The following is a 10,824-nucleotide window of genomic DNA, read 5'->3' on the forward strand; positions in this document are numbered from 1 at the left end:
TGCCAACAGTAAAGCATCCTGAGACCATTCATGTGTGGGGTTGCTTCTCAGCCAAGGGAGTGGGTTCACTCACAATTTTGCCTATGAACACAGCCATGAATAAAGAATGGTACCAACACATCCTCCGAGAGCAACTTCTCCCAACCATCCAGGAACAGTTTGGTGACGAACAATGCCTTTTCAAGCATGATGGAGCACCATGCCTTAAGGCAAAAGTGATAACTAAGTGGCTCGGGGAAGAAAACATCGATATTTTGGGACCGTAGCCAGGAAACTCCCCGGACCTTAATCCCATTGAGAACTTGTGGTCAATCCTCAAGAGACGGGTGGACAAACAAATTCTGAAAAACTCCAAGCATTAATTATGCAAGAATGGGCTGCCATCAGTCAAGATGTGGCCCAGAAGTTAATTGACAGCATGCCAGGTCGGATTGCAGAGGTCTTGAAAAAGAACTTCATGTAATTGTCAATAAAAGCCTTTGACACTTATGAAATGCTTGTAATTATACTTCAGTATTCCATAGTAACATCTGACAAGCAGCAAACTTTGTTGAAATTAATATTTGTGTCATTCTAAAAACTTTTGGCCATGACTGTATATACAGTGTAATATATATAAATATATATACACACTATATATACACACTAATAAAATATATATATATATATATATATATATATATATATATATATATATGTGTGTATATATAGTGTATATATATGTATAGTATATATAGTGTGTATATACAGTGTATATATATATAGTGTATTTAAAGTGTGCATATATAGTGTGAATATATAGTGAATATATAGTGTACATATATAGTGGGCATATATATATATAGTGTGAATATATACTATATATAGTTTGTATATATAGTATATATAAATAGTGTGTATACAGTATATATATAGTGTATATATAGTGTGTATATATAGTGAATATATATATATATAGTGTCTATATAGAGTGTGCATATATAGTTTGTATGTATAGTGTATATATAGTTTGTGTGTGTATACATACTATATATAGTGTATATATATAGCGTGTATATATAGTGTATATTATATATATATATATATATATATGGTATAGTGTGTATAATTGTATATATAAATATAGTGTATATATAGAGAGTGTAAATATAGTGTGCATATATAGTGTGTATACATAGTGTATATATATATAGTGTATATATAGTGTATATATAGTATATATAGTGTATATATATATAAATAGTGTGTATATACAGTGTGTATATATAGTGAGTATATAGTGTATATATAGTGTGTGTATATAGTGTGCATATATATATAGTGTGTTTATATAGTGTGTCTATATCGTGAGTATATATATAGTATATATATATATATATATAGTGTATACATAGTGTATGTATATAGTGTGTATATAGGGTGTATATAGTGTATATATGGTGCATATATGGTGTATATATATTGCATATTTGGTGTATATATAGTGTATATAAAGTGAGTAGATTGTGTGTATATAGTGTGTATATAGTGCACACACATATATATATATATATATATAGTGTACAAATATGTATATATATATAGAGTGTATATAGTGTGTATATAGGGTATATGTGGTGTATATAAAGTGTATATATAGTGTGTATATAGTGTGTATATAATGTGTATATTATGCAAATATAGTGTGTATATTGTGTGTATATAGTTTATATATAGTGTATATTGTGTGTATATAGTGAATATATAGTGTGTATATAATGTATATATAGTGTGTATATAGTGTGCATATAATGTCTATATAGAGTATGTTTAGTGTGTATATTGTGTGTATATAGTGCGTATATAGTGTATATTTCGTTTCTATATAGTGTGTATGCAGGGTATATATAGTGCATATATAGTTTATATATACTTTGTATATAGTGTATTTATAGTGTGTATATAGTGTATATATTGTGCATATAGTGCGTATATAGTGTATATATAGTGTGTATATATATAGTATATATGTATAGTGTATATATAGTGTGTATATAGTGTGTATAAAGTATGTATATAGAGTGTATATATCGTGTTTATATATTGTGTATATATATAGTGTATATATACTTTGTATATTTAGTGTGTATATAGTGTATATGGTGCGTATATAGCTTGTATATTATGTGTATATATTTTTTATATAGTGTATATATATATAGTGTGTATATAGTGTGTATATAGTGCGTATATAGTGTGTATATAGTGTATATATAGTGCATATATAGTTTATATTTAGTGTGTATATAGTGCATATATAGTGTGTATATAGTGTGTATATAGTGCATATATAGTTTATATTTAGTGTGTATATAGTGTATATATATAGTGTGTATATAGTGTGTATATAGTGCATATATAGTGTGTATATAGTGCATATATAGTTTATATTTAGTGTGTATATAGTGTATATATATAGTGTGTATATAGTGTATATATAGTTTATATTTAGTGTGTATATAGTGTATATATAGTTTATATTTAGTGTGTAGAGTTTATATTTAGTGTGTATATAGTGTATATATAGTTTATATTTAGTGTATATATAGTGTATATATATAGTGTGTATATAGTGTGTATATAGTGCATATATAGTTTATATTTAGTGTGTATATAGTGCATATATAGTGTATATAGTGCATATATAGTTTATATTTAGTGTGTTTATAGTGTATATATAGTTTATATTTAGTGTATATATAGTGTATATATATATAGTGCGTATATAGTGTGTATATACTGTATATATAGTTTATATTTACTGTGTATATAGTGCATATATAGTTTATATTTAGTGTATACATAGTTTATATATATAGTGTGTATATAGTGTATATATATATAGTGTGTATATAGTGTGTATATAGTGCATATATAGTGTGTATATAGTGCATATATAGTTTATATTTAGTGTGTATATAGTGTATATATACAGTGTGTATATAGTGTATATATAGTTTATATTTAGTGTGTATATAGTGTATATATAGTTTATATTTAGTGTGTAGAGTTTATATTTAGTGTGTATATAGTGTATATATAGTTTATATTTAGTGTATATATAGTGTATATATATAGTGTGTATATAGTGTGTATATAGTGCATATATAGTTTATATTTAGTGTGTATATAGTGCATATATAGTGTGTATATAGTGCATATATAGTTTATATTTAGTGTGTTTATAGTGTATATATAGTTTATATTTAGTGTATATATAGTGTATATATATAGTGCGTATATAGTGTGTATATACTGTATATATAGTTTATATTTAGTGTGTATATAGTGCATATATAGTTTATATTTAGTGTATATATAGTTTATATATATAGTGTGCGTATATAGTGTGTATATACTGTATATATAGTTTATATTTAGTGTGTATATAGTGCATATATAGTTTATATTTAGTGTATATATAGTTTATATATATAGTGTGTATATAGTGTATATATATATATAGTGTGTATATAGTGTGTATATAGTGCATATATAGTGTGTATATAGTGCATATATAGTTTATATTTAGTGTGTATATAGTGTATATATACAGTGTGTATATAGTGTATATATAGTTTATATTTAGTGTGTATATAGTGTATATATAGTTTATATTTAGTGTGTAGAGTTTATATTTAGTGTGTATATAGTGTATATATAGTTTATATTTAGTGTATATATAGTGTATATATATAGTGTGTATATAGTGTGTATATAGTGCATATATAGTTTATATTTAGTGTGTATATAGTGCATATATAGTGTGTATATAGTGCATATATAGTTTATATTTAGTGTGTTTATAGTGTATATATAGTTTATATTTAGTGTATATATAGTGTATATATATATAGTGCGTATATAGTGTGTATATACTGTATATATAGTTTATATTTAGTGTGTATATAGTGCATATATAGTTTATATTTAGTGTATATATAGTTTATATATATAGTGTGTATATATAGTATATATAGTGTGTACATGTAGTGTATATATAGTGTGTAGATAGTGTATATATATATATATATATATATATATATATTATATATATATATACACATAGTGTGTATATATAGTTTATAGATGTAGTGTACATATAGTGTGTAGATGTAGTGTATATATAGTGTGCATATATAGTATATATAGTGTGTAGATGTAGTGTATATATAGTGTGTATATATAGATGTAGTGTATATATAGTGTGTAGATGTAGTGTATATATAGTGTGCATATATAGTGTTTATATAGTATATATAGTGTGTAGATGTAGTGTAAATATAGTGTATATATAGTGTGTATATATAGTGTTGTCTTGCCACTCCTATATAGGGCGTGACAATGACCTTATTAGGTCGCAAGACAGAACAAACAGGTCTGGGACCAGTCTAGGTCCCATTATTGATTGCAGTAAGTGAATGAGAGGTATGTTGTTTAAGCACGCCTAAAAAACTTAAAGGTGTCACACGCGTCATTGAATGGGGACCAAAACGCAGCGAATAAAGTGCTCATCTTCTTAATTTTATTAAAGATAAAACACTTAATCAAAATGAACAAACGACAAAAACAGTCCAGTAAGGTGCACAGACTATACTAGAAACAACCACCCACAAACACAAGTGAAAACAAACCTCAACTAAATATGACCTCCAATTAGAGACAACGACCACCAGCTGCCTCTAATTGGAGGTCATTGCCAAAACTCACATAGAAATAGAAAAGCTAGATTAAACATAGAAATAGGAAAACTAGAACCTAAACCCACAATACCCAAACACACAAAACAAAACACCCCCCTGTCACGCCCTGACCAACTATAATGACAAATAACCCCTTTTACTGGTCAGGACATGACAAAAGGGGCAATCTACCCCTAAAAAAATGTCCATTAATCATAATACACATAATAAGTAACATTTCTTGTTGCTGCGTGATTATTTTCCTGCTGTAACAAAACGGCTCAAATTAAGATCCTACATCTGTATCTAGATTTATGTCCTCCGGATTCAAGAAGAATGAGACCGAGTTTAACGGTGAGCCTGTCAGTTAGCCTTAATTCTCTCACAGCATCCAGCATAGCTGACACAATGCTATTTTCCTGAATGTTGCCCAATTTTTTTCTCTGGCCTGCATTGAGTGCTATAATTCTGTATTTTTTATATTTTTCATGCGTATTCATGGGTATACCAATTGCAGACTCTCCCTTTAAGCAGGGTAACACAGCACAACTGTTTGGACCTGTTCTGGCTCTGGTCAGCCAAATCGCACCTGCCACCTGAGAACATTGTTTCTAGTGATAACTCAGTCTTTCATTGCGACCCAACAGAGAGGAGAGCAACCCACTACTGAGTACCCACTCCCGAGTACCCACTCCCAACAGTAACCCACAACTGAGTACCCACTCCCAACCCACTACTGAGTACCCACTCCCAACCCACTGCTGAGTACCCACTCCCAACAGTAGCCCACTACCGAGTACCCACTCCCAACAGTAACCCACCACTGAGTACCCACTCCCAACAGTAACCCACCACTGAGTACCCACTCCCAACAGTAACCCACTACTGAGTACCCACTCCCAACAGTAACCCACTACTGAGTACGCACTCCCAACCCACTACTTCGTACCCACTCCCAACAATAACCCACTACTTCGTACCCACTCCCAACCCACTACTGAGTACCCACTCCCAACAGTAACCCACTACCGAGTACCCACTCCCAACAGTAACCCACTACTGAGTACCCACTCCCAACCCACTACCGAGGATCCACTCCCAACAGTAACCCACTACTGAGTACCCACTCCCAACCCACTACTGAGTACCCACTCCCAACCCACTACCGAGTACCCACTCCCAACCCACTACTGAGTACCCACTCCCAACCCACTACCGAGTACCCACTCCCAACAGTAACCCACTACCGAGTACCCACTCCCAACAATAACACACTACTGAGTACCCACTCCCAACCCACTACTGAGTACCCACTCCCAACAATAACCCACTACTGAGTACCCACTCCCAACCCACTACTGAGTACCCACTCCCAACAGTAACCCACTACTGAGTACCCACTCCCAACAATAACCCACTACTCAGTACCCACTCCCAACCATAACCCACTACTGAGTACCCACTCCCAACAGTAACCCACTACTGAGTACCCACTCCCAACCCACTACTGAGTACCCACTCCCAACAGTAACCCACTACCGAGTACCCACTCCCAACAGTAACCCACTACCGAGTACCCACTCCCAACAGTAACCCACTACCGAATACCCACTCCCAACAGTAACCCGCTACTGAGTACCCACTCCCAACCCACTACCGAGAACCCACTCCCAACAGTAACCCAATACTGAGTACCCACTCCCAACACACTACTGAGTACCCACTCCCAACAATAACCCACTACTGAGTACCCACTCCCAACAGTAACCCACTACTGAGTATCCACTCCCAACAGTAACCCACTACTGAGTACCCACTCCCAACCCACTACTGAGTACCCACTCCCAACCCACTACTGAGTACCCACTCCCAACAGTAACCCACTACCGAGAACCCACTCCCAACAGTAACCCACTACTGAGTACCCACTCCCAACAGTAACCCACTACCGAGAACCCACTCCCAACCCACTACTGAGTACCCACTCCCAACCCACTACCGAGTATCCACTCCCAACAGTAACCCACTACTGAGTACCCACTCCCAACCCACTACTGAGTACCCACTCCCAACCCACTACCGAGTACCCACTCCCAACCCACTACTGAGTACCCACTCCCAACCCACTACCGAGTACCCACTCCCAACAGTAACCCACTACCGAGAACCCACTCCCAACCCAGTACTGAGTACCCACTCCCAACCCACTACTGAGTATCCACTCCCAACAGTAACCCACTACTGAGTACCCACTCCCAACCCACTACTGAGTAACCACTCCCAACCCACTACTGAGTACCCACTCCCAACAGTAACCCACTACCGAGAACCCACTCCCAACAGTAACCCACTACTGAGTACCCACTCCCAACAGTAACCCACTACCGAGAACCCACTCCCAACCCACTACTGAGTACCCACTCCCAACCCACTACTGAGTACCCACTCCCAACCCACTACTGAGTACCCACTCCCAACAGTAACCCACTACCGAGAACCCACTCCCAACCCACTACTGAGTACCCACTCCCAACCCACTACTGAGTACCCACTCCCAACAGTAACCCACTACCGAGAACCCACTCTTAACTCCCAAACCACTGCCCTGAGACTCCATGGTGGGCTACTGGCCTCTTCCTGCTCAGCCAATAACAGCCTTCGTTACAGATACAGTGTTCTAATTAATGCTCTTTAAATGTGCCAATGGATCATTTGTTTGTGTTCCTGCTCGACTTCATTGCAGACGTTGCATTGCGTCAACCAATGGTTTTGTGCCACGTCATTGACTTGGCATATGATGTGGTTAACTGATATGTTTAAAACACCTATCAAGGAGAACTGGAACGAGTCTGCAATGTAAACTCAACCCAGTGACCGGTAGCAAGTATTGTGTACATTCGTATACGTGTATCTACAATAGTGCATTATCAATACGGTGAATGAAATATGCCAACACACACACACACGCAGCCAATTTCTCTGACATAAACGTGATAAGCTTTGGCCTGTCACATGAGAACGGTCAATGACATCGACAGACACACTGACACTGTCTGATCCATAGCAGTTGACCTATCGATCCCATAGGTCTACTGTACTGTGATGTCACCAGACTACTGGACTTATGATTGGTTCAGTTGCATCAGTCTTCTGACCTGTCTCAAAGCGACAAAGAACATTTACATTTGAGTGGTTGACTTTCTCAGTTGGTTGAATGGGGCTGGTAGCACCTCTACTCTGGTTGGATGGGGCTGGTAGCACCTCTACTCTGGTTGGATGATGCTGGTTGCACCTCTACTCTGGTTGGATGGTGCTGGTAGCACCTCTACTCTGGTTGGATGATGCTGGTAGCACCTCTACTCTGGTTGGATGATGCTGGTAGCATCTCTACTCTGGTTGGATGATGCTGGTAGCATCTCTACTCTGGTTGGATGATGCTGGTAGCACCTCTACTCTGGTTGGATGGGGCTGGTAGCACCTCTACTCTGGTTGGATGGGGCTGGTAGCACCTCTATGTCTCTCTCTATCTACCAAGTATCATGCTGTATCTCTGGGATAAGTGGGATAAGGTATCTCTCTACCTAGTAGATTATTGTCATTCTCTGTCTACCAAGTAGAATTATGTCTCTCTCGATCTACAAATTATGATAATATCTCTCTCTATCTACCAAGTAGGATAATGTTTCTCTCTATCTACGAAGTAGAATAATGTTTCTCTCTATCTACCAAGTAGAATATTGTCATTCTCTATCTACCAAGTAGAATATGGTCTATCTACCAAGTAGGATAATGTCTCTCTCTATCTACCAAGTAGAATATTGTCATTCTCTATCTACCAAGTAGAATATTGTCATTCTCTATCTACCAAGTAGAATATTGTCATTCTCTATCTACCAAGTAGAATATTGTCTATCTACCAAGTAGGATCATGTCTCTCTCCATCTACCAAGTAGGACAATGTCTCTCTCCATCTACCAAGTAGGATGATGTCTCTCTCCATCTACCAAGTAGGATAATGTCTCTCTCCATCTACCAAGTAGGATAATGTCTCTCTCCATCTACCAAGTAGGAAAATGTCTCTCTCCATCTACCAAGTAGGAAAATGTCTCTCTCCATCTACCAAGTAGGATAATGTATCTCGCTGTCTTAATTTACCCTTACAACCTATACTATCAGCTTCTAGTGTTCCAGATTGACATTATAGACTGCATCCCAAATGACACTCTATTCCCTTTATAGTGCACTAGTTTTGACCAGGGCACATAGAGCTCTAGTAAAAAGTTATGCACTACATAGGGAACATGGTTCCCTTTGGGATATATCCATAGATATGGCTATTTTCTGAATGTTCATTAAAGCATGAAGGACATCGAAGCACTGGAGCGTGTCTCATTTCAACAGGATTTCCGCAGTCTATTTCTCATGTCCGTCTTCTATGTCCGTCTTCTGTGTCCTTAACTCTGGAGCAGACTGACATACATCTAACAACATCTCATACATAACGAGTGGCGACATGTCTGCTCATGTTCCTGTAAGTGCGCATGGAAGGGCGAGCTAACGTATTGTCACCATGGCAATCCATCAGAGGCACCTGTTACCGCGTTCCCGTTATACAGAGAGAGTTGAATTGTAAGAGGGAGAGAGAGAGAGAGAGAGAGTTGAATTGAAAGAGAGGGAGAGAGAGAAAGAGAGTTGAATTGAAAGAGGGAGGGAGAGAGAATTGAATTGAAAGAGAGGGAGAGAGAGAGAGAGAGAGAGAGAGAGAGAGAGCGCTGTTGAGAAGAGAATCTGCATTTTGTAAGGGGACAACATAGACAGTAGATGTATCTGTAGATTATGTCCTGGCCTATCATAATATAAGAAAGTAGATCCCACCATGTCACGTACATGAAACCTTGTAGATTTAATTTCTCAATTGTTGATTTTCTTTTGAGTGAATTATTTTCCACGTATGATAGTTTTTTTGTTGAAATCTATTAATTTTGTTGCTCAAACATATATATATATATATTTTTACATTCTTGAAAACGAGAGGGTGCATTTTAAGAGATTTCATCCTGATACATTTCAAATAAAAAAAATATCGCTAATTGATGTGATTGATGTGATACGTCATATACATTGCTTTGGCAACAGTGGCAATAAAGCATTTGTTGAATTGAAGCCGAGAGAGGGAATGAGTGTGTGAGACAGAGAGATATACACAGATAGATATTATGCGCGCAAAAGAAAGCTTCAAACGCTCATGCTGCCCATGCCCTTGTTATTGTGTGTGTGTGTGTGTGTGTGTGTGTGTGTGTGTGTGTGTGTGTGTGTGTGTGTGTGTGTGTGTGTGTGTGTGTGTGTGTGTGTGTGTGTGTGTCACTATGTCCTTCCTTTGACTTGGGTATAATAATCCGCCTATAACACGGTTTGACTGCTATGCCACTACACATTTAACATCGTTGCGCAAGAAAGTACTATTTAGTTGTCTAGACTCTATTCGTAAAACAATGACAGTTTCTCTTTTCTTACCTTGAAATATGTAGAACACTCGATTCTTCAGAACCTTAAGGACAAATCAATTATATTACGATGCTCTTACAATTATCTCTCAAAAGCTCTGAAACAAGTGAAGTCTACTCCAAATCAGCAAGTTTCCCCGTTGCCTCACTCTGTCGCTCGCTCTCTACGTTCCGTTCCGTTCAGTGAAAATGAATGAATGCACGCGTCCTCTTCGTCAACACATTTGCCTAAGGACCGCCTCATGCCCGCACTGATTGGGGGGCGAGTCTCAAATAATAATTCTGGACGATGTAATTGGATGATCTGCCTTGTCAATCAAAACAGCAAAGTCTGCCAGCGCGTAGCGTCTGTAGCCCTGCCGACCAGAGACACACAGAGAGAAGAGAGAGAACTATTTGCATTAGAACACTGTACGCCTATATAGACGTAATATGACATTTGAAATGTCTTTTATTCTTTTGGATCATCTGTGAGTGTAATGTTTACTGTTAATTTGTATTGTTTATTTCACTTTTGTTTATTATCTATTTCAGTTACTTTGGCAATGTTAACATATATTTCCCATGCCAATAAAGCCTCTTAAATTGAATTGAGAGAG

At 36.5% G+C, this 10,824-nt stretch overlaps 1 protein-coding gene across 1 annotated transcript in view; it reads right to left on the reverse strand.

The window, feature by feature from the left end:
- Window positions 1-10,459, reverse strand: part of LOC106570705 (hippocalcin-like protein 4) — a 31,146-nt gene extending 20,687 nt beyond the window's left edge. The window contains exon 1 of the mRNA XM_014143179.2: window positions 10,236-10,459. The gene's annotated coding sequence lies outside the window, so the exon portion shown is untranslated. The remainder of the gene's footprint in view (window positions 1-10,235) is intronic.
- Between the last annotated feature and the right edge of the window lie 365 nt (window positions 10,460-10,824).

This window comes from Salmo salar, chromosome ssa14 (assembly GCF_905237065.1).
Source record: "Salmo salar chromosome ssa14, Ssal_v3.1, whole genome shotgun sequence".
Classification (NCBI taxonomy): domain Eukaryota; kingdom Metazoa; phylum Chordata; class Actinopteri; order Salmoniformes; family Salmonidae; genus Salmo; species Salmo salar.